Below are 17,500 nucleotides of genomic sequence, written 5' to 3'. Positions count from 1 at the left end.
GGATGAGTCTCGCTCTGTTATTTTTTGTGGTTTTGATTGATCCTTGGCTGAGAACTGAAGTAAAACTGCAGCAAAACATGTTCTCTTTTTTTGTGGTTGCAATCAGATTGCTGCTATTCTGAATTTTCACTTAACCCTCTTACCCCGTATGGCCGAAAAACCGGCTTGCCCGTCTTTGATCTATTCCCGTAAGGACGATATACCGGCTTGGTCGTCTATGCCAAATCCCCGTAAGGCCGATATAGCGGCTTTACAGTGTAAACGTTATCCCCGTAAGGCCGGTGTACCGGCATCACTCTGCTATGATTCCTTACTTATTTAATTATTATTTTTAGATGACGTCACGACGTGATTACGTTATTACGCCGGCATTACGATGAAGATCCAAGCGTGAATATTGGTGTAATAGTAGAAGTGAACTAAAAATGCCAAGGCGAAAAGCTAATCGTGTTCCAGTTAAAGTTACACCTACAGTGAACACAGGTACATCTAAAACAGTGAAAAAAAGAAAACATACAGTTACACAGGCGAGAGCGAGGATTCTAGATAGTGACAGCAGTGAAGTTCAGGCGATGTTGAAACCGAAACTTATAGAGACGCAAACTCTCCTGATTCAGACCCCGATCCGTCTTCATCTTCAGCATCAACCAGTGCGACTGACACTGCAGGGGTCTGGAGTCATAACGGGACCATTTCTGTGCATTCGTGAAAACACTACCTGCTGGTCTGATTATCACCAGAAACTTGACTTTAATGCATTTAATAAAATGCATTTATTTATTTATTATTTACTTGAATTTATTCAAAGGCATTGACCACGCTGATGCTCGTATGGTACTTCTAAATGAGTAGAAGGATTTTAGCGAGCATTTTCCGTCATTTCTCTAGTTAAGAATTGTGCTCTAATTGGAGTAAAAACACTGAACTGCTTCATTTTCAAAGTAATATTACACAAATACATTATTATAAGTTGTTTCAAGGCCTAAAAATGTTCAAATGAAAATGTTGATTTTGGGGCCAATTTTGGCCTGGGAACTCAGGGTTGGCGTGCTGTTTCTATGGGGAATATAGGGCTGTGGGACATAATACTGTGGGAACTAAGGGGTAAGAGGGTTAAGTCATAAAGCTAATCAGGCAAATGTAGTCCGATACTAAACAAAACCAATCTACTGTCGTCCATGATTATTTTCTCTTAGTCAGCGAATTACCATCAGTGTAGCAAATGCATCATGACACAGCTGAGCTCTGATTGGATCTCTCTGTATAGTTGTCCTCACAAATCGCCTGGACAGGTCGTCAATTACATTTTCTTTTTTAGAAAAGAAAAAAATGTTCAAATATTTATTGCCAACATTTTTTTTTTTTACCATATTAACAAAAATATTTTAGATTTAGATACCAAAAAAATCAAATTAAATAAATGAACAAAACATAGCTCCACGCCAGGCATCAACGCAGTGAACATTTTTATGTCTTTAGCTCACAGCGCAAATTTGTAGGCTATAATCTTTAATAGCAAAACACCAGATAATAATCGCTAAACTGTATTGACGTTAGTGTCATCTGAGCACTGATATTGTAAAGTATTGCCCCCTTTGATACGTGTGCTAAACATTCCAGAGGAGAGGGACTTCGGGACAGGACAAAAAGGAAGTGAAATAATCCAGCATAGGACCAAGAAAGAAGAAGGAAGAACGATGTTGACTATGTAAGGGATAAAACATGACGGCGTGCTGGTATAACAAACTAATCAACGGTGAAGTGGTGTACTGTGGCCCAACAGGAAGCAGAGATACTGTTATGACCCCAGCATTGATTATTTTCCAGTAACAGCATGGCCTGAAATGTTGTATTCTTCTTATACCACTGTACTTTGCCAAGAGTAAAAATTATTTAAAGCGCACCAATTATGGGTTTGAAACGTGCCTAATTTTGTTTTAAAGGTCTCATACAATACAGAATCCAATGTCAAAAACACTTTAACGTGCTCATCATTTAAATTGCAGAATTACTAACCCCGCCGTGTCAAAAACGCTCGTAAAATGATTCATTCTAAAGGATTCATTCTAAACTCCTTCTTTCAGAGAGCATAATCTGCTCTGATTGGTCAGATGTCCCAGTCTGTTGTGATTGGTCTACCGATGTCAGCGTCTGTCGGAAAAGGAAACGCCCACTACCGTAACGAATTTCAGCTCCGTCTGTCAGTGAGCAGCTGATGAAGACCAGAGGCGGGGCTTTTTGTTTCAAACCTACGTAGGTTAGTACAGGAAGTAAAGCCTGGAATCACTAACGACTCATCTCAGCTGTTCAGAATCGCTTCCTTCTTTTGAGAGTCAATGACTCCGCTTTTCGTGCGCTTTGATTTTTGAAACTTTGCAGACTTTTTACATTCCCAATCAGCTCTATAACACACTACATGAAAGGTATTATTTGAAAAACCATAATAGGTGCACTTTAAATAAAATAAAAAAAGACATTTAATAAATTTTTTTTGTTTATATGTACTGTTCAATATTGTGAACTGTTATCACTAACACTGTAACAACTATAATATCAGACTCTCTTATTATGTTCTTGAAGTTAATTAGACAATTTTTTTTTTTTTTTTTTAACTTTCCTGTGTTGGAAAATCTAAACTTTTAGCATCACCAAAAATAAATCAACACCTCCTCCCAGAAAACTTCACAGTTTTAGCAATTACGGCATGCTTTGTTTTTATTCGTTTATGTAGAGTATCCATCAGACAAGTCCCGGTGTGCGATGTTATTGAAATTACACTATTGGAATGACAATGTGTTAGAACGAGTGCATTAATATAAACCTTGCAACCGGAACAACTGTCAGAGCTGCTGAGAGAGAAAATGAATCACTATCTTCTAACCAATCATTCAGCAGAGCTGTGGTATGCAGTGTGTTGCAGTGGTATGAATAGATGGAAGAAGAACAGAAGACTAATGTGGGGGGAGTGGTGTATGTTGGTGTGGAGGGGGAGGGCGGGGTCGGTGAACGCTGATGAGATGGATTTGAAATGGCAGCACACCTGAGACCCTGAAGAACCTCATGCTGAAATGACACACTGATCAATGCAGGAGAAGCAGTGATTAAACAGCCAACACCGCAAGCACGCACCGGCACACACACACACACACACAATGCAGCGCGAGAAGAGTATTCTACCCCTCTGGTGGTTTCTACGTTCCGGAGTGTCGGTAAAAAAGTGAAAAGAGGAGGGAGGAAGTAATTAATTTCCCTTCCGAGCGACCCGAGCGCAATTTAACAGTTGAGGAAACATCTGATCGCTAAAGGGGAGAAGTGCAAAAGAGCGAAAGTACAGCAGAACACTTGCAGAAACAACTGAAAAAGCATCTGAATACTCAAACTGAGAGAGAGAGAAGGGAGAGAGAGGGTGGGTGTGGGGAGAGGGTGGGTGTGGGGAGAGTGGGGGCGGAGAAGAGAGGGGGGGAGAGAAGGGGGGGGCGGAGAAGAGGGGGAGGGAGAAAGTGAGAGGGAGAGAGAGTATACGGTGAGAGCAGAAGAGACAGTCTGTAAAGCTTTGCATCAAGAACTATAATGTTCTTATGTTTTCATCCTTGACTCTGAAGTTGATTGTTGTAAACCAGTTTCATTCCTCTTACACTTCAGCCATTTGCTATCAATTCTTTTTTTAAAAAAGTTGATTTGTACTCCCTCTCTCTACCCCTAACTCTCGCTTGCCCCCTCCCTCTCTTACCCCACCCTCCCTCTCTTACCCCACCCTCCCTTTCCCCCTCTCTACCTCTCCCTACCCCTCGCTCTCTCCCCACCACCTCTCTCTCCACCTTACTCTCTCCCCCCCTTACCTCCCTCTCTTTCCCCTCTCTCTCCCTCTACCCCTAACTCTCGCTCACCCCCTCCTTACTTCTCGCTCTCTCCCTCCCTTCCCCCCTCTCTACCTCTCTCTCCACCTCACTCTCTCCCCCTCCCTACCTCGCTCCCTCCCTCTCTTACCCTCCCTCCCTTTCCCCTCTACCTCTCTCTCCACCTCCCTGTCTCCCCCTCCTGACCTCCCTCTCTCCCCCTCCCTACCTCTCTCTTCCCCCCACTCCTGACCTCCCTCTCTCCCCCTCCCTTACGCCTCCTTCCCTTTCCCCCTCTCTACCCCTCACTCTCTCCCCCTCCCTGCTTCCCTCTCTCTACCCCTACCTCTCGCTCTCCCCCTCCTACCTCTCTCCCCCCCCCCACTATCCCACTCTCTCCCTTTCCCTACCTTGCTCTATCCTCCTTACCTCTCTCTCTCGCCCCCAACTAACCTCCCGGTCTCCCCCCCTCTCCATCCCACTCTCTCTCCCCCTCCCTACCTCTTTCCTCCCCACTATCCCACTCTCTCTCCCTTCATCTCTCCCCTTCCCTACCTCTCTCTCACCCACCTAACCTCTCTCTCTCCCCCTCCCTCCCTCTCTCTATCCCCCCTTACCTCTCTCTCTCTCCCCCTCCCTACCTCTCTCTATCCCTCCTTACCTCTCTCTCCCCCTCCCTACCTCCCTATCCCTCCTTACCTCTCTCTCTCACCCCTTCTAACCTCCCCCTCCCTCCCTATCCCCTTACCTCTCTCTCTCCCCCTCCCTACCTCTCTCACCCCTTCTAACCTCCCCCTCCCTCCCTATCTCTCCCCCTTCTAACCTCCCACTCTTTCCCTCCCTCTCTCCCCCCCTCCCCCCCACTATCCCACTCTTTCTCCCTCCCTACCTCTCTCTCCCCCCTTACCTCTCTCTCCCCCTTACCTCTCTCTCTCCCCCTCCCTACCTCTCTCTATCCCCCTTTACCTCTCTCTCCCCCCCTCCCTACCTCTCTCTATCCCTCCTTACCTCTATCTCTCTCCCCCTCCCTCCCTCTCTCTATCCCTCCTTACCTCTCTCTCTCCCCCTCCCTACCTCTCTCTATCCCTCCTTACCTCTCTCTCTCCCCCTCCTTACCTCTCTCTCTCTCTCTTCCCCTCCCAACCTCTCTCTATCCCTCCTTACCCCTCTCTCTCCCCCTCCCTACCCCCTTCTAATCTCCCCCGCCCTCTCCCTACCTCTCTATCCCTCCTTAACTCTCTCTCTCCCCCTCCCTACCTCTCTCTCTCTCTCACCCCTTCTAACCTCCCCCTTCCTACCTCTCTCTATCCCTCCTTACCTCTCTCTCTCCCCCTCCCTCCCCCTCCCTACCCCCTTCTAATCTCCCCCGCCCTCTCCCTACCTCTCTATCCCTCCTTAACTCTCTCTCTCCCCCTCCCTACCTCTCTCTCTCTCACCCCTTCTAACCTCCCCCTTCCTACCTCTCTCTATCCCTCCTTACCTCTCTCTCTCCCCCTCCCTCCCCCTACCTCTCTCTATCCCTCTTTACCTCTCTCTCTCCCCCTCCCTACCTCTCTCTCACCCCTTCTAAGCTCCCCCTCCCTCTCCCTCCCTACCTCTCTCTCTCCCTCCCTCGCCCTCCCACTATCCCACTCTCTCTCCCTCCCTACCTCGCTCCCCCTCCTTACCTCTCTCTCTCCCCCTCCCTCCCTCTCTCCATCAAGTTACTTATGAGATTACAAACGCCAAGCAAATAACAACTGTGTGTGTATACACACATGTAAAGGCCTTTGTGAATCCAAAAAAGAATGAATAGCATAGTGTTAAAAGTCCCTACAATCACCTTGTTCTCATTACAAGTTCTCATTACATTAAAAATACTTAACATACTTTTTTAAACTCATTTGCTTGCTGATGTTTTTTTTATTATTATTGTTGTCATTTAAAAAAAAAAAAAAATTTCCTGTGTGTATTGCTTATTTTGTGCACAGTGCTTTGCGAAGCTGCTTTTAAAGGTGCTCTATAAAACGAAGTTTATTATTATTTTTTAAAGAAAGGGTTTTACAGCTTTTATTTGAGAAAGCCTAAATATTTCCCTTTGGTCCCTGAGGTAACGGTTGGGGTTCGATTCAAGTGTAGCATGGTATTGATTAGCTACAGCAATCATTGTGTCAATGGAAGGTCCTTACAAGGATTGAAAAACAAAGATGTGTGTGTGTACCAACACTTTTCCTTTCATCGCTGGCCCAGACTGGATTAATATGAAAATTAATTCCTACCAATTAATTGGGCCAAATGGCATTTCTCATTTGCAGAAACTGTTGACAGCAGGTGAACATTTTCTTTATTTTTTTTTCCCTCCATGAATATTTTTCCCTCAAGAAGATACACTGACACTGAAGTAAATGGACATCGCTGTAAAAGTGCCTCGTGCTGTGCTTTTTTTTTTCCCTCCTCCTTCTTTGAAGCACTGAATTTGTTTGGTGAAAATGTTTTTTTCTTTAATAGATCACAGAAAATGAGCAGGGCTGTTCAATTCCTCCGAAGGTTGTGTTCATGTTTTAATCACTTTAAATGTTTAGCACTTGTATGCATTTGAATGATGATGTGACAATTATTTATATTACCACAAACAGCGTGAACGTTAGCACTATGGATCCATATTACATAAACAATGTTGTTTTATCACAGATTGTAATGTTTCATATTTGTTTATTTTAAATTGTTGTTTTCCTGCTGCTAATATTAACCCACTGTTGTGTCTCTTGTGTCGATGACTTACTGATACTGACCAAGAAAAATCCCCAACTCTGTTAAATGAATTTATACGCCTTTAGAAAAAATGTTTTGAAGTGTAATACATTTTGTATTCCAATAGATCCCAATTTTGCTTCATAATTACAATGACGTGTTCCACGTTGTTAATATCATTTGTCCATGTTTGACATACTGTATGCTGCCATGACTTTAAATACCGTCCCTGGGGACCAAACATTAAAGTGCACCTCTTATGGTTTTTCAAATATTACCTTTCATGTGTTCTAGAGCTGTTTGTGAATGTAAAAAGTCTGAAAAGTTTCAAAAAACAAACGGCGTTATTGACTCCCAAAAGAAGGAAGCGATTCTGAACAGCTGAAACGAGTCGTTAGTGATTCCAGACTTACTTCCTGTACTACGTAGGTTTGTAACAGAAAGCCCCGCCTCTGGTCTTCGTCGGCTGCTCGCTGACAGACGGAGCTGAAACTCGTTATGGTAGTGGGCGTTTCCTTTTCGACACAAGCTGACAGTGCTAGACCAATCACAACAGACTGGGACATCTGAGCAAAAGTATGCTATCTGAAAGGAGGAGTTTAGAATGAATCCTTTAGAACGAATCATTTAACGAGCAGTTTGTGATACTCTCATTGTATGAGACCTCTAAAACAAAAGTAGGCAGGTTTCAAAACCATAATAGGTGTGTTTGAAATAATTTTCCAGTTTTTTTGACGGGTGCCCACTTCTTAAAATGAACTCCTTCACAATGCTTATTATCAGGCTTACTTTATAGCTGATGCATGCTGTTAGTTGGCCGTGTTTATAAATATGATTTAGTCAAGGTCCTTTTACATGTGGTGCTTACGTAATTTCATCCACACATCCTCAGTACAGACAGTAGAACAGGAATCTGAGGATACAGTGGATACAGTCTCACTTAGACTGGACCAGGAGAAGTTTTTCCAAACTACAACTGTCCAACATGGCTGATCATGTGCCTCAGATTCCTGTTCTTGGCGGACAGGAATGGAACTAGATGTGGTCTTCTACAGTTGCAGCCCGTTCACCTCAAGGTTCGAGATGCTTTTCTGCTCACCACGGATGTAAAGAGTGCTTATTTGAGTTGCTACATCCTTCCTGGCTTCTCGAACCAGTCTGGCCATTCTCTTCTTAGCTCTCTCATCAACAAAGCGTTTCCTCTCACAGAACTGTCGCTCACTTATGTGATTTTTGTTTTTCCGCACCATTCTGTACTGCTCCCACATGATTGGCTGATAACTGCATGAGTGAGTGTGAGTGTATGCATCTCTAACACGTCATATGATTGTTTTCGCTCCTCCGATCCAGTTCGAGTCGGAAACAATTGTTTGCTTTACCGTAAATGCTCACTATGTAGGGAAGATCAAACGGACTATGTAACGGAGGTTCTCAAAAGATTTTGTCATTTAGTCACAGCAAAAGTAACGCTTGCATATTATGTACGTGTAAAATAAATGTGATTTTGCTCCCTCTCGGAATCAGGAAATATTATAAGAGATCAGACATTCCTCGGGCAGCGAGTTTCGTTTCGATAGCTCTAGTTCATCTGGGAAGTGGCCCAGCTCAGCACAGTCAACAAACGGGCAAAACGAATGAGTTACTCTTAATTTATCTCCTCCATTGCTTCTTTCAGTCTCACTACAACACCAGTATAAAGCCAGAAGAAAATAGTTTATCGATAAAATAATGTCTCATGTTCACGATCTAAAAAAGAGCCAGGAGGAGAAGAACTCCTCCACTAGTGGAGTCGTTCTCGCTGCTTCCAAGCATCCACCCACACCTAATCTGTGTGTGTATGTGTGTGTGTGTGTATACCACGACTGAATGAGTTCTGATATGCTTCACTTAATAACATCCACCCACTCCATGGCCTCCCTACCAAGTGGCTCCCTTCTCTATCAGCTCTGACACACGCAAACACAAATACAACAAAAAGAACAACAGCAAATAATAAAAAAAAATGTCTATTGAAAGTGATTTTACACTTAAGTTGTTCATTTCCAACAGCCAGAGGTCCGTCTGTTCCAGTCACTGAATGTCAAATGGCATTTGGTGTTTTATTAGGCTCACTATCTTTACATGGACAGCAGTAATCTAATTATTGAGCTTATTCTGAATAAGACAATATTGTGATTAAGGTGTTTACATGAGTCGCTTTTAGAATACTCCTTTCATGTTCCCGTTTTACATGTTATAGGACATAAATCGATTAACCGCACACGTCATTACGTCCCCGTGTCACGCCGTCCGACGTCCCTCCAGAATTTCACGTATCAACATGCAGTTCATCTTCGTTATGGTACCGTATACAGTTTTGGGTGTTTTTATTTTTAATTTTACAAACGCTTCAAGTGCAGTTAATTATTTGTCATGCTATACGTGGAAATAGACGACTGCTTGAAGCCGTGGGCTGCGTCCACAACCGCATACTTACCGTCTATGTAAGCAGCTATATAGCAGCTGAAATACATGTATTTCTCCTACTATATACTGTAGTAGGCAAGAACGCGGTTTGGGACGCAGCTGTACTCTCTTGTTTACCGTCAAACGGTCGAGCACTGCCATGTGTGTACGTGTCCTGTCGCAAAATGCGGTGAAAACTCTCACACGTGTGATTAATCTGTTTACATGTCTATAATGCACTTCGATAATGCGACTAAAATAGGAATACTTCACGTCTTAATTCGATTTGTGTTTACTTCGAGTATGACTTTAACCGGATTAAGGTAATAAATAATCGCTGTTTACATGCTAGTTTCTTAATCAGAGTATCGTCTTAATCGGGTTAATATCAGAATATTGTTGTCCATGTAAACGTACTCTATGTTCTACTGTGAATAACGTATGGGTTTATGAGACTTGCAAATCACTGCATTCTTTTTTTTAAATTTCCATTTTACAAAGCATCCCAACTTTTTTGGAATTGGGGTTGTACAATGGACTATCAATCAGCGGATAATCATTTGCATATTTGCAGGGAAGAGACAAAGAAAAACAAAGTTATTTGGTGTAGGTAAGATCTACAGTTGTTGTCAAGACCTAATGCTGTGGCGCTCATCATTTGTAGAGGTTTGTGGGGTGACGTGATGGTAGGACACAGGCGATTGGTGAGGAAACTGAGAAAAAGAGATCTGATCAAACTCGGCATCGTGGAATAATTGCTGTATCTGGAGTTTGACCGAAGACAGCTGGGGTGAGGAAAATCTCTTTAGTCCAGGTGCCAAGATATAAACAAAAAAACAAACATCATCTTTCTTTAGCGCTCTCTTTGCTCTTCTTTCTCTCTTTACTCTTGGTCTTAATCGGGTTATTATTGGATTATTGTTGTCCATGTAAACGTACTGACTGTAATTATGTTAGAGTTATGCCCTATGTTAAGTTAAATTAAGCTCAGGTGCATTCTGTTTCCACTGATCATCCTTGAGATGCTTCTACAACCTGATTCAAGTTCATGTAAGGTAAATTCAGTAGACTGGACATGATTTGATCGGATATGCTGCTTATAAGTCTATATAAAGCCAGTGATCATGACAATGGCAGTGCATATCAGCACACAAAAAAAGCAAAGCCATGGGGTCAATCTATGCGCACGTATGTATATATAGTTGTATGCAACGTTGTTGGAAGTGAAAGACGTACCAACACAACAACTGCAGCAAACTATTCACAAAAAATAGTAACCGTGGCATGTGCAAATGCTTGGATAGGCTTTCCGTTGTAAAGTTTCAGAACGTCAGATCTGATTAGGAACCGTCAGCTGATGACGGTGCTAGAGCGTAATACATTTTCGGACTCTTCCAACCTTGTACAAAGCAATGAGAGGCTATAAAAAGATATCGATGTGCTTCCAGTTCACATTTTCCAAACAAAACAAAAAAATAAGCATGAAAGTCTAGACAAGATCTGGAAAACCAGGAAATCTCTCAGATGGAATGGTCTACAAAGTAAAATCTCCAAATGACACTAAGGACTAGCAGGAAGGTTTAGCTAATGCAAGACCTTACACAAGAGTGTTAGTTAAACTAGTAAATTAGCTAGTGCACAGCTCTAGTTGGCAGTGTTGCTTGCACAAACATGATCTGCATGGAAGAGTCATCAGAAAGAAAACCTTACCTGCAACCACATTACAAAAGTCGAAAGTTTGCAGTATGCAAAACAACATCCAGATAAGCCTGAGGCATTTTAGAACTCTTTGGCCACAATTACCAGAAATATTTTTGGAGAGGAAAAAAAAAAAAAAAAAAGGAGCAGCACTTGATGAAAAGAAAACCTTTCCAAATGTTACAATATAATAGCCTCTTATTATGCTTTGGAGTTCAGTGGCACAGAAGACTGTTCACTGTTAGATGGAAGATAAAGATTAGCAAAATCTGGAAGCAAATGTGACACAGTCGGTCAAGAAACTGAGCCAGGAAAGAGAGTGGCGTCGCACGACAGGACAACGATCCGAGAGAGACGCTTCGAAATCCACCGTGAATTTCATTAAGAAACAAAAGCTGAAGCGTTTGGAACGGGCCTCGCAGTCCCCTCACTTGAACGTCATTGAAAACATGTAGATGTTAAACATGCTGTGTGTACTTAAATGTACACAAGACACAATACCACAAAACATATATGGATGGACACACGCATACGCACACACACACACACACACACACACACTATTTGTTCTCAAATATTCCAAACCGCTGAGGGGCAAACCTATGAAGCAAGAAAATGTCAGTAATCAAGAGAGAAACAGACAGAGAGAGAGAAAGGTGAGGACAGGAAGATCTCCTGGGGCATAAACAGGCCTCCTGTTTTTTTTTTTTTTTTTTCTTTCCATCATCCAAGCAGAATGGAGCGGAGGAGGAGAAGAAAAGTGAATCTCTTCATCAGCCTGTAAACAGCTGAGGGACACGGGCGCAGATGGATGAAGCCACGGCACTACTGAAAGAGAAATCAAGACTGTCGGCTGCACTTAACTCCCACTTTACCCCGTGTGCACGCATGTGTGCGTGTGTGTGTGTGTGTGTGAGAGAGAGAGAGCTCCTGAGGATGAAATAAAGCATTGCAAAGTAGGAGTGGGACTTGGGGCTTTGAGAGTGTGTGAACTCGTTTCTGGAATGTAATGAGGTCGTACTGGGGCTGTGCTGCAACTCATTTGGTTATGAATGGGAGTGTGTGTGAGCTGTTCAGGCTTTTTTTTGCTTTGTTTTATTCCGGGTCTGTGTGCGAGTGAGAGTGTGTGTGTGTGTGCGTGCGTGCGTACGGTATGTGCACAGAGGTCATACAGAATAGAACTGTCAGTCTGTCATGGAATTTTGATTCAGGGTTTTTATGCACAGTACATGTGATGCTGAGTCGAAGCGTGTGTGTGTTTGTGTGTGTGTGTGGAGGTCAGACCAGCTGAAGTGACATTCAGTCATGGAATTTGGCCTTTATTCGGTGCTCAAAACACAGATCAGGGAAACGTTTAGCCTTTCAAACCTCACAATTCAGGCAATTTTACAGTCTGACCTCGGCATTAAAATGAAACGAATGTGTTACGATTCATTATGCTCAATTCTCATCTTATTTAGAAACAAGATTATTATTCATTATTTTGTTGTTGATGCTTTAAAGCTTTGTGTAAATGCATGTGATTGGGAATTAAATACACGCTTTATAATAAAAGCGGGTTCCTCACGGGTCACTGGATGTTTAACAGTTCTAGCTTTCCACACAGGTTCTACTCAGGAACCTTTAAAAGATGCCCAATGGAAGGAACCAACCAGTGCAAGATGGAGTCTTTATGTTGATATCTACCACAATCTAGTCTAGTTTGCCCGCCCCCCCCACAAAAAAAAAAAATTTTATGATGTTTCTCACCTCAATACAAGCTTTATTCCTATGGGACACGTGGGTGTGTATATTAAATGACAAACAGGTTCAGTGAAAAGTCAGAGCTTTCCTTCAACAAGACAAAAATCAAAGAGAATTGAGATTTTCCCCTTTTGAAGTCTGCATGTCTTGGTTACAAAATGTACGTATGGAGGTGGAAAATATACACTCCAAAAAAAAAACAAAAAAAAACAAAAAAAAAAAAGGAGGCAAAGCTCAAAGATTTGGAGATGATATTCTTTATAATCTAAAATTTACATTGTTGGCACACATGGAAGCGCCAAGATTTAGTAGGATACTAGGCCAAAAAAAAACAAAAAAAAACCAACAAAAACCTAAATCTAAATCCAAACTGCCCAAGGAAGTTAACACTGACTACGTTTACATGGACAGCAGTAATCTAATTATTGACCTTACTCTGATTAAGGTGTTTACATGAGTCGCTTTTAGAATATCCTGTCATGTTCCCGTTTTACATGTTTTAGAACATAATTAGATTAACATCCCGCGTCATTACGTCACCGCGCCACGCCGTCCCTCCAGAATTTCACGTATCGACATACAGTTCGTCTTCGTTATGGTACCGTATACAGTTTGGGGTGTTTTTATTTAATTTTTTTAACGAACGCTTTAAGTGCAGTTTATTATTTGTCATGCTGTACATGCAAATAAACAACTGCTTGAAGCCGTGGGCTGCGTCCCAAACTGCATACTTACTGTTTATACAGTAGCCGAGATACATGTATTTTTCCCCACTACAGGCCTATAGTAGGCAAGTATGCGGTTTGGGACACAGCCGAACTCTCTTGTTCGCCGTAAAACGTACAACTGCCGTGTGTGATCGTGTCCTGTCGCAAATTCCGGTGAAAATCTCACATGACGTTCATGATGTGATTAAGGTGTTTACATGTCTGTAATACACTTCGATAATGTGATTAAAACAGGAGTACTCCACATGTCTTAATTCGATTATTGCTTACTTCGAGTATGACCTTAATTAGATTAAGGTAATTAAAAATGGCTGTTTACATGGTAGTTTCTTAATCAAAGTATGGTCTCAATCGGATTAAGAGTGGATTATTGTTGTCCATGTAAACGCACTGACTGAGAGGGGGGAAAAAAGTGTAATTGTTGATACAGTTCAATTTTCTGTGAGATGTTCATTTAAGCATGTTTAGAAGGAGTCTCCAGTGTCAGTACTTTAAAAAACAGCTTTACATCTTAGTGTTACAAAGTCCCCATGAAACCAAAATGAAAGTTTTGTGGCTTTTAGAATGAACATGTTAGGCTTAAGGTTATCTATAAGCTAGCATGCTCCAAAACAATGACAAAATTTGCATTGTGAAGATGTATGCATTCATGTATCTACCGCCGATACTGATTAACAGTTTCGATGACACCTTTCTGAACTTTTCTGAAATTTCCTATCCAATCAAATGCTCTCTAGAATCTGAAGTGTCCTGCCCCCGACATTATAAACATCCATGGTACTAGCGGTAAAGTCCGGCTTAGCCTGGGCTGTGAGGTGAGCTAAAAGCTATTTAGCTATTGGCTATTTAAATATGGGGAGGAGCCATTCTATGTGTCCCACCCTGACTTTCAGTTTCAGTGAGAAATTACATCAACACACTGGATAACGCTGTGCGTTTCAAGGAACTTCACAGGGACTTTAAGTGCTCTAACACAGGAAAGTCTGCATTATGTAACTTCAGGAAAGATAAAATAAAAGACTGGTTAAGGAACGACTGTTTATCATGGATTTTTGTGAGATTGTTGCGGCCAAAAAAGCTCGAGTTTTTTTTTTTTTTTGGCGGAAAATAACTGGAATTGGCGAAAGTGCAATTGCACGAAATTCTTTTGCGCGCCCTTTCGTTTGTGGGTAAATCTTTGTAGACCTTTTAGCTGCACTCATGTTCGATGCATGTGAATTGGCAAGGATTTGGACTGAGCGTGCGTTGTGATGATGTCTTGGACGTGTCTTGGACCTAAAAACACACGAAAAAAAATCTGCGGCGATTTTGAAAAAATCGCAAGCTAGTCCGAATATTGCCGTATTTAAATTGCGCTCATTTCCGCGATTGCAAAATCCTGGAGGGACTGATTTATAGCTGAAATAACTTAAGTGGACTGTCTTGTTTCATCGACGTAACTGTAAACGGATGAAATGTACATCGATTCCACTTCGGACAGACCACATCACAGCAACCCACTGCTGATTACTTTAGCTCAAACTATTGAAAATTTGAATAAAACGTATAATACATTTCGGTATTGTATATTACGTTTGTAGAAGATAAATAAAAAATACAAACTATTAACACCACACTTATCAATGGTAGTGTATAAGAATGTTTAATTGTCGCACGTGCAGTTTGAATATTTCAGCACAATAAGGAGTTCAGACAGGTTTAAATATTATATATATATATATATATATATATATATATATATATATATATATATATAGGGTTGGGGGTTAATGTGGAAAGTGCTGACATGGTGTTTCTAGCCTTGAGGTCTTTGTTAAGGTCAGAGCAGCTCGTTCTTTTCTGCTGTTCTGGGCCAGCTCAGCTGGGATGAAAGAACAATGAAAAGAGGAAAAAGTGGGGGGAAGAAAGAATAGATATGTGCGTGTGTGTGTGTGTGTGCGTGTGTGTGTCAGGCCCGGGCTTTAGAGCTCAGAAAAGTTCTCATTAATATTCCAGGGACCCGGTGCTGAAGTTCTACCACTTCCTCTTACGCTTTAGAGGTCATTTTTCCTTCGAGGAGCTGGAACAGCAAGATAACCGTACAACCCAATATCACAGTTTGCAGTATACCACAATCTGCTTGCTTTATTACTAACATTTACAAAGAGGATGACATTAAACAACTTACAACACTGAAGCTGCTAGACTATTTTAATAGACGTGCAGTTTATCAAACCAATACCGCTTTCTCTGATTTTTGCTCGGTATGTTCTTTAAAGGTGTGGTAAGTAATTTCCCCAACACTGCGCTGCCTGCAAGGTGAACTGCAATTACAAAGTAAACATGGACATGGCCTTTTCTTACCTATTACTGTGCAGTGCGATGGTTATTCAAGTTACAATATCAAGTCGGGAACTCAGGCCAGGTGGATGCACACACCTGACATCACCATAATAAGGTCCACACGCACACACACACACCCTGATTTCTTGTGTTTAAGTGTATCTCTCATACTAAATTGTTTCAGAAATTAAAACAAAATCTAAGATGAAACAAAGGAAACCTGAGTAAACACACAATACAGTTTTTAAATGATAATGTTATTTATTGAAGCAAAAAAAGTTATCCAATACCATCTGGGCCTGTGTGAAAATGTATCTGCCCCCATAGTTACTGATTCCCCAAATCTATGAAACTGTATTCATAATGGGGTTCGGGTGAACTAGACGCAACCAGACCTGATTACTGCAAACCCTGTTCAATCAAATCAACACTTAAATAGAACTTTTTCAACAGCATGAAGTTGGTTCAAAGGTCTTACCCAGTAACACACTGCCAAAGTTGAAAGAAATTTCAGAAATGATGAGGAAGAAGGTTATTGAAATACATCAGTCTGGGAAGGGTTACAAAGCTCTGGATTCCAAAGAACCACAGTGAGAGCCATTATCTCCAAATGGAAAAAAAAAACTCAGCACAGTAGTGAACCTTCCCAGAAGATTCCCAGGCTGACCTTCAGAGCACAGCAATGACTCTTCCAAGTCGCAAAAGAGCCAAGGACAACATCAAAGGAACTACAAGCCTCTCCTGCATCAATAAAGGTCTCTGTTCATGACTCCACTATCAGAAAGACACTGGGCAAAAATGGCATCCATGGAAGAGTGACGAAGTGAAAACCACTGCTAACACAGAAGAACATTAAGGCTCGTCTGAATTTTGCCGAAACACACCTTGATGATCCTCAAACATTTTGGGAGAATGTTCTGTGGACTGATGAGTGGAAAGTGGAACTGTTTGGAAGACAGGGGTCCCGTTACATCTGACGTAAACCAAACACCGAATTCCACAAAAACATCATCATACCTACGGTCAAGCATGGTGGTGGCAGTCTGATGTTGTGGGGATGCCTTGCCGCTTCAGGGCCTGGGCAACTTGCAATAATAGAGGAAAACATGAATTCTGCTCTCTACCAGAAAATCCTAAAGGAGAATGTCCGGTCTTCAGTCCGTAAGCTGAAACTCAACCGCAACTGGATTATGCAGCGAGACAATGATCCAAAGCATAGGAGTAAGTGAAAGACTGACCTTGAGATATCGGAAGCGATTGGTTGTAGTCATTGCTACTAATGGTGGCACTTTAAGTTTAAGGGGGCGATTAGTTTGTCACATTGGTGATAGGTGTTGGACAACTTTTATAATATATATACACATGTATAAACTTTGTTTTATGTTGTATTTCATTTGAAGATCTAAAACTATTTATGTGAGATATACACAAGAACAGAAGAAATCAGGATGGGGGAAATACTGTATTTAAATACTGCAATATACATATAATGCATAACGCCTAGGGTGCCTGCTCACCCAAGTGACCATACCAAAGGCCTGCTGCAAGGAGATAGTGGAAGCAGTTTCCCAATAAAAACACGTGAAAAACAAGTGTTTTATTCCTCTATCTGCCAAGAATTTATCATTTTTATGTATTAATGAATGATGCCTCTTTTAAAAAAAATATATTTGACATTTTTTTTTTTAGAAACATTTAAAGTTGTCTATCAGCACAGCCCTATTCATTTGTATTTATAGTCAAGTTCATCACTTTAAAAACCTTAACATGTCTCAGACATGAGCTGTGTAAGCCTGTATCTAGGTTAGAGGGCTGGTAACCTCTGGAACGTTCCTCACACACTCTCAAGTGACGCAAATGCATTAAAACAACAGTAAATATTTCAATATGTGAATAATAAATGCCGCTTGTGTCGAGACCTCAAGTCACTCACTTTCACTAAGTATGAATTGCGAAGGCCATGTCATTAAAATTCAAAGGTTAGTGTTCAAGGAAGCA

The 17,500-nt window shown here is 41.7% G+C and overlaps 1 protein-coding gene across 2 annotated transcripts in view; it reads right to left on the bottom strand.

Moving 5' to 3' along the window:
- Positions 1-17,500, bottom strand: part of nbas (NBAS subunit of NRZ tethering complex) — a 263,105-nt gene that overhangs the window by 33,750 nt on the left and 211,855 nt on the right. The window lies entirely within an intron of this gene.

Source organism: Ictalurus punctatus, chromosome 2 (assembly GCF_001660625.3).
Source record: "Ictalurus punctatus breed USDA103 chromosome 2, Coco_2.0, whole genome shotgun sequence".
Taxonomy (NCBI): domain Eukaryota; kingdom Metazoa; phylum Chordata; class Actinopteri; order Siluriformes; family Ictaluridae; genus Ictalurus; species Ictalurus punctatus.
This window is presented reverse-complemented; position numbering and strand designations above follow the sequence as displayed.